The following is a 12,278-nucleotide window of genomic DNA, read 5'->3' on the forward strand; positions in this document are numbered from 1 at the left end:
ACCTCTGTTATGAAGTGCTTTCAAGAGTCAGAGCATGATACACTCAGAACTAAGATAACTTAGATTCAAATAACACTTGACTAGTAACCACTACTAAAGTCTTACCACCGTTTCATCTTTTAAACCTTATGGCAGAAAAATGCCACCGAAGAAATAGAACAGAAACAAAAACAACGCACCACCGCCACCACCTCCACAGTATGATCCGGTTGTCTTTCAGGCGGCAGTAACAGCCGTAGTGACAGTTGTTATGACTCAAATCCACGCAAGTGGTACCAGTGGATCGGGTAGTGGTACTAACAACTCTAACCACAAAGAAAGCCACGGACGCACAAGAGAGTGTTCATACAAAGACTTCATGAATTGTGAACCCAAATCCTTTGATGGAAGTGGGGGAGTCATCGCCCTAATACGATGGTTCGAGAAAACGGTGTCGATTTTTGAGATATGCACGTGCCCAAAAGGGAGCAAAGTGAATTTTGCTGCCTGCACCCTCTCTGACAAAGCCCCGGCATGGTGGAATAGCCATGTTAAGTCACTGACCCTACCAGTGGCAACCACGATGGGCTGGGAGAATCTAAAAGAGATGATGCTGCAAGAGTACTGGTCGAGGGGCGAGATACAAAACCTAGAGTAAGAGCTGTGGAACCTTACCATGGCAGGCTCGGACATAATAGCTTACACTGATAGATTCAACAATTTAGCCGCGCTATGCCCTGGGATGGTTACCCCGGAGAGCAGGAAGGTAGAGAGATACATTTGGGGACTACCTCCTCCAATCCAAGGAAATGTGATAGCAGCAAAACCCCTTACGTTTGACAGTGCCAAACGTCTAGCTCGAACAATTGTGGACCATGGAGTCCGCCAAGGTATAATGACCCCTGTTCCTGAGTCAACCAAAGGGTACGACGATAAACAAAAATCCGGGAGCAAGAAGAAAAGACAGTCAACACAAGAGCCCTCAAATGGACAACAGATGATTGCAATTCATGCTACCACGACACCAGCCACTCCAGCACCCGGCAGTCGATATGCTAGAAACCTCCCGAAGTGTAATAAGTGCAACCTCCATCATACCGGAGTGTGTCGGAAGATGTATTGCAAGAACTGCCTCGGGAAGGGACATACTATCCGTTTCTGCAGAGCACCGGCACGACCAATCTCCCAAGTCCCATTCGACGAAGTAAGTCGGGCGTGTTATGAGTGTGGCGAAACGGGACACTACAAGAGAGATTGTCCAATGGCAAGGAAATCCGGCGAAGATGGAAGAGTGCTGACGATTACCGCAGGAGAGACTATCCCGGAACCACCTGAGAACAGCGGTGCGTTTTCCAAATAAAAATATTTTAAAAAACAAAACTTAAATTTTACAAAAACCGTTACCAACTAAACCCCAACCATAAATTGCTTCCTTATCCAAACAAAGCACATTGACAATATAAAAACTAAGTACCCTTACAGGTAAGCTATAATGGCTTAGTGTAAACACTAGGGTCACATATAATTAAGAACCTATAGACTTAGAGTGCGTGATTCCGCCTTATTTCCTCTTCCTTGTCTGGTTGTGGATTTAGGGTAGAGTCACTCAGTCTACTGTCTTCTCGGCTTTAATTATATATGACTTGTAGACAACAAGAGATTATAGACGGACATGGTGGGGTTCATAATATTAAGTATCAATACCATCCATCGGAACACTTCTACTGTTAGTACTCGCATAATGCAGTACAAAATGCTTGTAGTAGTAATAACAGGGATAGAACTGAAAACACTAGAAATTTACACCTATGATGCACTATCGCTTTGACCAACACTCTTCCGAATCAACTTAAAACGTGTGTCAATAAGAAGTTTCGACGACATCATCTGACATGGATTAGCTTGGTCCTCACCATACCAATCACAGGTGCTACCGAACGACCATTCACTCTAACTGACCGACCAACGAAACTCTCGCCACTCTTAACGACAAACCGGATACGAACTTCAAAATTTTCTCTCGTTTCAAACCTCCGAAGTACTCATGCGAGGAGTACCCACCTTCTGTAACCTCCCCGAAGTATCCCGAGTAGACTTTTTGGGAATACCAAATATGCAGCAAGTCAAGTTCAACCACAGAGGCTAGGGACAAATACGGTTAACCTATCACTGTTAAGTGTATACGCGAGGGTGGTATATAATTAAGATTTGAAGGACTTAGGATGTGTGTTTCCGCCCTATCTCCTGTTCCTTGTATGGTTGTGGACTTGGGGCAGAGTCACCCATCCGACCATCTTGTCAATCTTAATTATATACGACTTGTATACATGAGACGATGATAGATGAACCAAGTATGAGTCCTGCCATGAACTTCATCATAAAAGGCTGTCCAGGATAACGAGCGTACATGCTACCATACGAATGAACATAGACAAGTGAGTCAAACCCACACACTTCATACCAACTGAAACAGCAGGCCCAACAGTGAAGATCCGCTGGATTGTCAAGCGAGGATCTGAATTCACTGGAAAACGCAAGGATCAGATAGAACATAAGTACCTACCTCTTTCCTAATTCCTAGTAACACTTAGGAGTTGAATTTCAGGAAGAAATTCCCTTTAACGGGGGGATGATGTCACAACTCCAAATTTTAGACCTAGCATGGTCTAAACCCTAACCAAGTACAAGTGAAACTGCATTGCAATTCTTGTTGCATTTTATCATCTATAGCCTTGGGGCTTGTTAAAGAATTTACAAAGAGGTATGGATTGAAACCTAAGCTAAATTAGAGGATTATAAAAGAACATAAGATAAAAGACTAAGGATGTAAATCATAAATATAGCCATTAAATATAGCCATTAAATGAGTTTCATCCAAATTAATTAAGGGGAAAAGATGTTAACGGCCAAAACAAATAAAGGAAAGATGTTTACGGCCAAGGTAAAAAGGAAACATGTAGTTCACGGCCAACTTCAGCCGTGAACACCCTCTTAATGTGCTGAAAACCCATTTCACGTCCAATTATGGACCGTAAACCCTATGGCCCAATACCATTCCAACCGTAAACACCCCATATATATATATATATATATATATATATATATATATATATATATATATATATATATATGTTTACACCCTGAATAATTTCATTTTCCTCATTTCTCAACCGTGAACCACTCCAAAATTCTCTCAACCTTCAACCGTGAACAGCCCCATTTCCTTTCAATCTTCAAAGGTTTACGCCTAGAATCTTCAAATCTTCATATTTCCCCACCAATCAACTATATGTTCGATCTAGATTTCTATAACGCGTATGTACTAAGTGTTCATAGGAGGGTATTAACATCACTTCCAGTTTACAGAGCAAACATGTTTTCGGTTGGTTTTATTTAATAATAAAGCTACACTTTAATAACTTAAGTATGGGAAATTACTTGTACTTTTCAGTTTTGGAACATTTAAGACAACAACTCATTTTTATGAAAAATATAGGATTTTCCAAGACAAACATCAGTATTTTTCAAGCGAACGGTTTATCATTCAACTAACGAACAATCATTATTAATTCTATAATTACCTAGTTTATACATCCATGTTATATATGAAGAATATCCGATAGGCAGTGGAATGTGTGGTTTCCGCCTCATTTCCTGTTCCTTGTTTGGTTGTGGGCTTAGGGCAGATCCACACACTAAACTGTCCGTTCGATATTAGTTTATATATAACTAGTATAAATTAAGTGGTCATAGAAGGAACTGATATCATCATAATTCTTACTAAGAAAATATAGGATTTTCTGAAGGAACACATTCATCACATCTTAGAGGACCATTACAGTTAACTCTGTAAGTACCTAGTGAAAATGCTAGAGTGATATACAATGAGGATCCGACATGCAGTAGAATGTGTAGCTTCCGCCTCATTTCTTGTTCCTTGTTTGGTTGTGGGCTTGGGGCAGAACCACACAATCAATTGTTTGTTCGATCTGAATTGTATATAACTTGTATACACTAAGTACTCGTGGAAGGAACTAGTACGAGTCATTTTACTTATCATTCATCATATCAGAAAATGTAGGAGTTTCTGGAGCAACACCTCATGTTTTACAAAGAACAAAGAACATGTTTCCTAAAACAAAACGCTTATGAACTCACGAACTTTAATGTTGACACTCTTTCAAAAACTACTTGTATTCTCAGGACACTAGTAGACAGGTACACGCCCCAGGTTTCTAGAAGACGAAACATAGTAGCTTCAAGTCTTTACTTTACTATTTACTTTTGGAGTAAATCATATATGATTCGAATACAATGTAAACATTTTAATATCAATACAATGGTTGTTGTTGCTTTGATTACTATTATTCAATTGTTGTGATACTGTACATGACGTCCTCCACCCCCAAACGTTTCCGTCGTTCCGGTTTGGGGGTGTGACAATATTACACCCTACTGAAGGTATTTAGCCTTTAAATCTTGTAAATCATTGTTTCAGACTTTCAGTCTATAAATTCTACTTTTACCCATTTACTTTAAATCTTGTAAATACTATAAACCAAAGGCCCTCATTATACTTTTAGCAAAAATAGGACTTGTTTGTTAACTTAATGATTTTTGTCCCAGGTAGAGATAAATTTGAGCTTGAAGCTACAAAGTCAGAAATTCAAAAGTGGCATTCTACATTTCAAAATGAATCTTTCATTGCAACAGGTTAGATTATGTAACATATATCTTTAGCATCTTATAAAAAATGAATTATGGTTATTGATGATATTTAACTAATTGTTGTATGCAAAACCTAAAAATGCTGTCAGTTATCTCCATAATTTAAAATCTTCTGAGGAGTTACTTAGAGGTTAACCAATAACATCTTTGTGTCAGCAACTTAACTAAAGAACTAACTAACCATGTGCTAACCCCCACTCAAATATACATACTCCAAAAAACGATAAAAAACAAAGGGAAACAAATTAGAAAACATTTGAGTGGAAGGCATTTTGGGAAGTTTGCATGATTTTGGCTGCAGGTCTGTTACATAATGGGGGGTGCTATTTGTTGCAAGCATCTTTTCACTAATTGGCGAATTTCCACCTGAGAGAGGCTAGGCTCTCAATCCTCTAACATTATCCTTCTGTTTCCTTTGTTTATCGTGTTCATTTTGGTTCCTTGAAAGTTGAATCATTAGAATCATTTGAGAAATTTTGTTTGCATCAATACAGTGAAGTTTTAGGGTTCTATTGGTTTTATTTGTCATTTGGTTGTTAAAGAGTTGCACCATGGTTTTTGAAATCTAAATCTTCTTTTTTTACTGTATATATTTGTTCAGCTAGTAAAAGGAAAGTTGCATTTATTGTAACTATTGCAAAGAGGGAACACGAGAGATCAGATTTAAATGTATTTTTTCTATTTGTTTCATATGCTTCAAGTTGTTTACTTTTTCATTTTTGAAGTTATAATTTAAAATTGTTGTTCATAACGTAAAATGTTCAGTCTGCAGTTCGGAATTTAAGATCATAGCTCAAGCCTCCATCAAAGCAGGTATTTAAATATTTTTTTCTCTTCTAATTTTTATAGTAAAATCAACTGATTCTGACTTTTAAAAGTCACATTTGAAAAATAATTAACTACATTAATATGTTTAAACTATATGAGTACATCTTTAAATAATAATAAGGTATGATTTTTATTGGTTTTGTGAAAAAATTTGTTGGGAAGGCTATTACTTGATCAAGCAATTTACTAAGAGTTTACATGTTTAATGGTATCTGGAATAGACCCTAGGTGATATAAACATATAATAGTTGTTATAAACTTTTTTTTTATATACTCATAAAAAGTAAACAATTTAAGATATTTGAATAGAATACATACTTAGAAAGCTGCACTTAGAAATGAATATAATTAAGGACAAAGAGTAGTTAAATTCTAATACTTTTGTCATTAAATTACTCAAGTTGTTGGTGTTATTTTGCTATGTTCATGTTTATTACTGAAGTTAATCACTGATGTAACTCACATCCTTTTTAACACATGGAAACAAGTGGAAATTGTTGAATGTGAAGCCACAGCTGGTCAAAAATGGCAGGAACAATGTGAAGTTGTGAAGCCACAATTGTTGAATGTGAAGCCACAATTGTTGAATGTGAAGTTTTTTCAAAGGTTGGCTGAAGACCCGGTTGTGTTTTTTGACTACTTCTGATTTCCATCTCTATATAAGAGATCCATCTGTATTTGTAAAACTTGTATCTAGTGTAACACAGAAAGAGTGCAGATTAGCACCAAGAAATGTAAATTCCTAGTTACCGGTGGACGTAGGTTAGAGAAGGACCGAACCACGTTAAATCCCTCATGTTCATCCTTGTGTTCTTGTTTTTCGTGAGCTGTGTGTGTTTAGAGTCGTGTGTTAAGTGTCTCGATCCTAACAAGTGGTATCAGAGCCTTGGTTTAGCTCCAAAGGGTGATTTTCAGTTTTTTGGTCGAAAATTTTTTTTCGTCAAAAACGATTTTGGTGTATACCATTGGAAAGGTCTCGTTCCGAAGATTCCGAAAATATTTTTTTCTGAATTTTTTGACCACCGGAAGACGTCCAAAATCGCCAGTCAAAGGTTTGCCGGAATAGTGACCGGAAAACCAGTTGCCGGAGAAGACGACACTGTAGCGCCTGAACTTGCCGGAGAAGATGACACTGTAGCACCGAAGTTCTGCCGGAGAAGACGACACTGTAGAGGTACTGTAGATGTACTGTAGCACAACGTCAGCGGTGACGTCAGCAGACACTGTAGCACGACGTCAGCGGTGACGTCAGCAGACACTGTAGCAGGCACTGTAGCGACACTGTAGCAAAACTGTAGCAGATTTGAAAATTTGCAATTTGACCCCTGAATTTCCAAAAAATTGCAAAATAGGTCATTGTTCTTTCAGAAAATGGCAGAAAGCAGTAAGCTTCAGATTGAGAAGTTTGATGGGAAAGATTTTGGTTGGTGGAAGATGCAAATTGAAGATTTGCTCGTGCAGAAAGACTTGGACGCAGTTTTAGGTGAAAAACCGGAGGCGATGACACAGGCAGACTGGAAGACTTTGGATAAGAAGGCCAAGGCATTTATTAGACTGACGTTGTCAAAGGATGTTGCCTTCAATATTTTGAAGGAGACCTCGGCAAAGGGAATCATGGAGCCATTGTCTAATATGTACGAGAAGCCGTCGGCAGCAAATAAAGTCTTCCTGATTCGGGAACTAGTCAACACGAGGATGAGGGAAGGAAGTTCAGTTACAGTACACATCAACAATTTGAACTCGATTTTATCCAGACTTGGGTCAGTGGGAATAAAATTTGAGGACGAAGTTCAAGCTTTACTACTGTTATCATCATTACCTGACAGTTGGTCCGGAACAGTTACAGCCGTTACTAGTTCCGCAGGATCGAAAGAGCTCACTTTTGAGGGAATTCGGGATTTAGTTCTAGGCGAAGACGTCAGACGAAGAAATTCCGGGGAATCATCAAGTGAACAACTGAATGCGGTCAGAGGTAGAAGAAATAACAGAGGTAGTGGGAGCGGGAACAGGAGAAGGAGTCAGTCGAGGACTCGAAATGATGTGACTTGTTGGAACTGTAAAGAGGTTGGACATTTCAGGAATCAATGTCCAAAAGACAAGAAAGAAGTTAACGTTGCAGTAGACCATTCAGATGATGATGTTTTGATCTGTAGTGTGGAGAGCAATGTGGATTCCTGGGTTATGGATTCGGGTGCTTCATTTCACGCTACCCACATCCGTGAAGCACTGCGGAATCTGAAAGAAGGGGATTTTGGTAAGGTAAGACTGGCGAACGATAAGGTTCTTGATGTGACGAGCATAGGTGACTTAGATCTGAAGATTCCAGTCGGTCCATGGACTTTGAAGGATGTCCGGGTAATTCCAAGTCTGAAGAAACAGTTGATTTCTGTTGGGCAGTTGGATGAACAGGGACACGAGGTTAAGTTCAGGAATGGGCAGTGGAAGGTTGTCAAAGGAAATCTTGTGATAGCTCGTGGACATAAGAGGGGTTCATTATATATGGTCAGTTTACCGTCTGAGGGAGTAACCGTCCCAGTTCAGAAGAAAAACAAAATCCGGTTCATAGAGTCTCGTGGACAGAAGAAGGTTTGCTTTGCAGATGGCAAACCCAGAGTCACAGGTCAGATTCAGGTTGAACGTGTTTGGAACGGTTCAGAAAACCAGTCAAGGGCATTCATAGCAGTGGGAGCACGGGCTTTGTTTCAGCTAGAGTACCCAGAACACAGTGGGTTAAGAGAACCAGTATTCCATCTGTAAAAGTCTCTCCGGATTATCTGCTTCACATGGAGAGTGTCGTTTGTTCTCAGGATGTTCCAGGATCGGGCAGTTCATTTCAGTGGGAGTTGGTGGAGACAGAGAATAGGTCAGTGACAGACTTAGCCATGACTGACGCGTTGGAGCTAACGAAAGCTTCAACTGGCCTTCAGGTTAATTGAAGAGAAGGCCAGGGTAACTAGGAAGGAGTTAAGATCAAATACAGATGCACAGTTGAAGCACAGGTGAAGATTGTTCTGTGGCTTCAAGTGGGAGATTGTTGAATGTGAAGCCACAGCTGGTCAAAAATGGCAGGAACAATGTGAAGTTGTGAAGCCACAATTGTTGAATGTGAAGCCACAATTGTTGAATGTGAAGTTTTTTCAAAGGTTGGCTGAAGACCCGGTTGTGTTTTTTTGACTACTTCTGATTTCCATCTCTATATAAGAGATTCATCTGTATTTGTAAAACTTGTATCTAGTGTAACACAGAAAGAGTGCAGATTAGCACCAAGAAATGTAAATTCCTAGTTACCGGTGGACGTAGGTCAGAGAAGGACCGAACCACGTTAAATCCCTCATGTTCATCCTTGTGTTCTTGTTTTTCGTGAGCTGTGTGTGTGTTTAGAGTCGTGTGTTAAGTGTCTCGATCCTAATAGAAATTAGTTTGTTTGTTGGATGTGAATTACCTAAGTAGTAACTCATGTATAGCCTTTTTCAAACTAGTGGAAATTGTTTTGTTTGTAGAGCAAATCAAAACATAGAAAAGAAGGTTGGAAGATAACAAAGTGATTGCCTCTCCAACAAGAAGAGCTATGATGACATCTTTGTTAAATAGGTGACAATTCATTATATTATAGTTTTCTTGTAAATCATTGTTTCATAGTTTTGGATTTAAGATTTTATGTATTTATTTATTTATTTATGGTTTTAATGTATGTCGAATATTAGATTTTTTTTATTTTTATATTTGTCGGTTTTAATATATAGATTTGATGTATGTTTCAAGATTTTATTTTGTTGTGAATATGTAACTATTTTTAATTTTTTCATGAATTTATAAAAAATATTTTTGTAATGCCAAATCCGTCGCTAATCTGTAACAGGCAATCTGTTGGTAATCCGTTAATTAGTGAATTATTTTTATACTGTCGGTAATCCGTTAGCAGTTATTTCGTTGGTAATCAGTTGCAAAAGCATTCTGTCGGTAATCTGTTGCAAAAATATTTCCGTCGGTGATCGGTTACTAATTACCGATGGAGAAATATGTTGCTAAAATTTGTAGTAGCCTGTCGGAAATCCGTTACAAATAGTTAGCGACAAGAATATACTGACGCCTTTGGGTCTGTTGCAATTCCGTCGGTAAAGCCTATTAGCGATGGATACCGACGGTTTTGGCCGTCGGTAATGCTCTTTTTTGTTGTAGTGTTAGTACAATACACAAGATAAAAACTACCAATTTCACAAAATTAAAACGAAAAAAAAAAAATATGAGTTGAATCTCTTCAAATGGAGCACAACCCCAGAAAATAAAACCCACAAAGCTTTAGCGTTTTTAAAAGATACGATTTTCATCATAACCCAAATCAATATCTATACATTACTCTCTTAAAAAAAAATAGAAACATTTCTTTCACTAGACTTGAAATTAAAAATAAGAAGACTCCTTGAATAGAAAAAAAGGCTAAAAGACAATGGTTGAATGCAAAATTAAAATTGGCAAATGATGCAGCAGCTCACCGAATGGCAGATGCTACCCAAGCAAGGCTGTCAACATACTCCACGATTTTACTCACACGGTAATTCTCATAAAAAGATTTCTTCAAGATATTATCCTCTTGTGCAGCTGGATTGTACAAAAGAAGATGACCGCTGTCATTTACAATACAAATCTCATTGTGTGATGAATATCCAAAAAAGAAGCTACTGATACACTGTGAGGAGACATTATTGCGCTTCACCCATGATTCAGCCACCCCATACTCATCCATCACCCACACATCTATGCTACCCCCACCCTTGACCATAACATCACACAAATCTTTCCAGCCCAAACTCCCAAAAGTTTTGATCGGTTGTTATCTGATGATAGAGAATCCGGAAGAGGTATCTCACGGAATGTCTCTAAACCCAAATCAAAAGCCACTATCATGTATACATTCCCCTCGTCACTATAACCAAGCCAATGAAGATGGCCGTCATGCCCATCCACACAAAGGTAATCAGGTTCAAAAATCTTTGTGACGTGAGATGGAAACCTTTGAGTACCGAGCTTCCAGGAACCCTTTCTCATGCTATAAACCTCTACTTATAGCATCTCTTTAACAACATATGATATAGTACACAATCTTGAAGGTGGTCCAATAAGGCCTTGAAGCTTAACAACTTTGTAATCGTCAGTTTTGGGATCATACCCGAACCGAAAATAGATGGTATTACCACTGCAGGAGGGCGTAGAATATGGTGGGAGAGTTGAAACAGCAGAGAGAGAAGGGTTCCAAATGTGGATGACATCATCACCATAACAAGAGCATATTAATCCGTGAACAGAACCTATAATTTTAATCATGCTGGTAGTCTGTTCAGCTTTGGGATTGACCGGTGGGAATTTGATGAAATCTGTGGGTACATGATGGGGAGCTTGACATGGGTGTGCTGTGAACGGTTTATGGTTAGAATATGTCTTTTTGTAGAAGACCAGGAGAATTCGATCGTTGTTATTGATGGAACTATTGAGGTGGGATTTTATAAGGGAGGGTTGAGATAAGAAGGCATTCCAAGATTTGGAAACACACCTCAATTTAGCAAGTTGTTTGGCCAATAAGCGGATGAATATGTTTGATAAAAGATCGTCCGGGAGGTTCTCCATAGTCGTTGGGTGTTGGATTTCAGACCTGTAGCAGCAATATATAATACATCAGTAGAGTTATGAACTAGAGCGTAAATAATAAAAGTGTAGGATTGTACTTAAAAAAAGACCAACCTAGTAAAGCTTTTCCTTTTTAGTATTTGTTTACGCTCTGGTATCAACGTAATAGCACAATTCCCACCTTCATTTGATAACCTAGTTGAATTCTTCGGTTTAAGAAAATAAAAGTGCATTAATGTTACACTGATTTCAGACGAAATGGATGGATAAAGAACCAACACAGCGACATAAGAATACACATTGCTAAATGCTAATAAATTCATGAAGAGAAAATTACTATCATCATCAATTTATACTAAGCCCCCTCCATCTAATGCGCTAGGGATTCCCGGGTATGGACTTGAAACTATTTTTATATTAACAGAGGAGAATTTTTAAATAAGTTGTTTCCAACAATGTAATAGGTTCTTAGCTTAAGAGGTAGATGTGAAGAGACTGGATGTGTGAACTCCGGAAAACCAAGATAGCACAATCAATTTCGCCCTAATTAAGTACGTATCCAAAACAACATTGCATGGCTTAGTACTTCATGAACTCCACCACTATTGTCAATATTTATCATTTTATGGTCAGTTCCAATGATAAAAACATTTGCAACTCCCAATAGATAATAGATAACATTTTTTCATCACTTTGAGTAAAGGGCATCTGAGTTCAACTCATAGGAGGATGCCCCTCGGTAGTCGGTATTAGAAACAATATATAGAAATCAAGATCAAACCACCAACACAAGTTGAAGAAATATCATAAAAATGGAAAAAACAAATATTTTCATTATGCCCTCTGACTAAAATTAGCAAAACTCAAGAGACAGCTTACAATAATTTTCCAGCCTCCTGCGAAACATTATGGGGTTCTTCATCAAAATCTGGTCATATAAGTTTTTGTAAGCAGCAGTACATCATAAACAGAAATTCAAGTCAGGTATTCGTAAAATTAAAGGCTATTCATATGAATATCTTAAGTTCCATACAGACAGATAAGAACATTTAGAAACCCATTGCCACTTATCACTTATTATAAGAAAAATGATTTAGAGAAGCACGGCTATGAAAGACAAT

The 12,278-nt window shown here is 38.2% G+C and overlaps 1 pseudogene across 1 annotated transcript; it reads right to left on the bottom strand.

Moving 5' to 3' along the window:
- Positions 1-9,959: 9,959 nt before the first annotated feature.
- On the bottom strand, positions 9,960-11,340 carry LOC145127068 (F-box/kelch-repeat protein At3g06240-like; annotated as a pseudogene). The gene is made up of 3 exons (XR_013716431.1): positions 11,272-11,340; positions 10,634-11,182; positions 9,960-10,582 (listed from the first exon to the last, which is right to left on the bottom strand). The product of XR_013716431.1 is annotated as an F-box/kelch-repeat protein At3g06240-like (transcript).
- Between the last annotated feature and the right edge of the window lie 938 nt (positions 11,341-12,278).

This window comes from Lactuca virosa, chromosome 7 (assembly GCF_052849685.1).
Source record: "Lactuca virosa cultivar CGN04683 chromosome 7, Lactuca_virosa_CGN04683_v6, whole genome shotgun sequence".
Taxonomy (NCBI): domain Eukaryota; kingdom Viridiplantae; phylum Streptophyta; class Magnoliopsida; order Asterales; family Asteraceae; genus Lactuca; species Lactuca virosa.